This window comes from Marmota marmota, unplaced genomic scaffold (genome assembly GCF_001458135.2).
Source record: "Marmota marmota marmota unplaced genomic scaffold, marMar, whole genome shotgun sequence".
In the NCBI taxonomy this organism is placed as follows: Eukaryota; Metazoa; Chordata; class Mammalia; order Rodentia; family Sciuridae; genus Marmota; species Marmota marmota.
The window spans coordinates 5,422,303-5,424,260 of NW_025999900.1; the positions used below are offsets into that span (position 1 = coordinate 5,422,303).

The window sequence follows — 1,958 nt, forward strand, 5'->3', positions numbered from 1 at the left end:
AAAAAAAAAAAAAAAAAAAAAAAAAAAAAAAAAAAAAAAAAAAAGCACAAGCCAGAAGGAAGATGCTCCCATTTTTAATCCTCATTTGTCCCCATGGAAGGGAAATCCCTCAACCACCAGCAGACAGACATCATTGGTTTTCATTTGCTGAGCACCCAATGGACGGATCAGCCTCTCCAATTCGGCGCCCCACTGCACCACCTGCCATGATCTTTCCACGTGTATCTGAAAATGACACTTTAGCTAACAAGCCTGAAGTTTTTCTGCTCATCAGAAGGGCTCCTTAAGAAATTACCCATTTGACTAGAACTGTAGGCGGCTGCAGTCACTGCCATCCCAGATGGTCCCACTTTTCAGCACTACAGATCCTAGAAGAACATGACAGTACAATAGAACTCACACCTCAACATCCACCTTCTCCTTTGCAACCTGAAGGCAAGAAGTCCAAAACTTCCTGGTGGGTGTTTTCAAGCCTTTAAGCTCTTGGTACCTATCAAAGAATAAGCACACCCCAAATCCAGATGCCATTTGTGAGCACATGCCAATAATGCCTTTGGCAAATTTCAACAGATACTATTAAACTTTATGAAATGTTGGTGTAATTCTCCACAGTGGTCACAAGATGGCAGGCTTTAACCTCCTAAAGGAGCCCCACAGCTTTCCCACTTTGCAGCCTGCAGTGTTGGAGGCACACTGAAATGACAAGCTGTAGGCAGAGGCGTCTCTTCATTTATTAATATTCCCAGGCACAGCTTGAGGAGATCTCGCATCACTTTAGGGAGCTGATTTGTTTTGTCATTCATTTGGTTTAAGAAGAATAATTCCCTAATCATTTGTCAGGTGAGGTGATTTTAAATCTTAGTTCCTGCCCTCACAGAAAAAAATGTCTGCCTGAAAGATTCACAACAGGGAGATGTACATATGTGCAGAATTTTCACCTGCGTGTTAACAACAGAGTAATGTTGTTTTCCAGGGGTTTCAGGCAATACATAATTTGCCCACTGACAAAATAAATGTTGATATATATTATGAGAAGACACACACACACAAATCAGAGGGATAAAATCATATTAACAATAGCTCACAAATTCCGTTTCAAGTTTCAGTTATAATTATGTTTGCCTCAATCCTGATTTTTCTTTTTTACTTCTAATAACCCAGTCACCACCCAAAAGACTCAGGAAAACGCAGACGCAAGAATCTGTTTCAAGGTGTCCGGCCATATTTTCAAAAAGCAGAAAATTAGTTCCAAGTTGTTTCAAAAGAGAATTATGCACTGATACCCAGGGATAATCTACCAGTTGGGGAGGAGCCCCTGAAGAGGGGAGGCAGGGAACAAATAAGAACAGGGACTCACACTGGGTTCAGTAGTTACACAAACAGAAATAATAATGTAGGTTTCTTAGACAAAATGAAGAAGGCATTTGGTAGCATCTGAATCAAACAGATTTCAAAGCAGTAAGAATCAGGTAAGAGCAACAAATAGTTAATAAGGGACATTTTAGACTCACAATTAAGATATAATTTCATTAGGGTCTTCAAAATAACAAGAGCTTCTAGAAGGTACTTAGCATGCAGACTTGGAGATTACTTGCACACTCCTGGGCGCATTCACAAGAGGCAGTAATTAGATTCTACCAGTTTCTTGTCCCAAGCAGTCTTGCACAGTGACCATTAACCTCTACCCCAGAGGTAGAAGAAGTGATCCAAGAATGCTGTCTGCACAGGTCAGGGCTCATAAAGACAGCAGCAATTAACCTCCCTCCAAGTGTGTGTGTGCTTGCGGGGGAGAGGGGCCGGAACTGCATTCGGCACATTAAAAAGCATTTATAAACAGTAGGTTCGAAGGGCTCAGGGGAAGAAGAACCTTGTAATGAATGATGGATATTAATGACCATTATTATCCTTCTCCTGACCCAAGGACTATTCCCTCAAGAATGTTTACTTAGTATGCAGAA

At 41.1% G+C, this 1,958-nt stretch overlaps 1 long non-coding RNA gene across 10 annotated transcripts in view; it reads right to left on the reverse strand.

Moving 5' to 3' along the window:
* Nucleotides 1-1,722, reverse strand: part of LOC125615215 — a 284,873-nt gene extending 283,151 nt beyond the window's left edge. For 2 of the 10 annotated variants that reach the window (XR_007345745.1, XR_007345748.1), the window contains exon 1: nt 1,512-1,719. This is a non-coding gene — a long non-coding RNA (uncharacterized LOC125615215). Of the gene's footprint in view, nt 1-1,511 lie in introns of all 10 variants that reach the window. The other 8 variants (XR_007345749.1, XR_007345747.1, XR_007345743.1 and 5 more) reach the window with 6 other exon arrangements.
* Between the last annotated feature and the right edge of the window lie 236 nt (nt 1,723-1,958).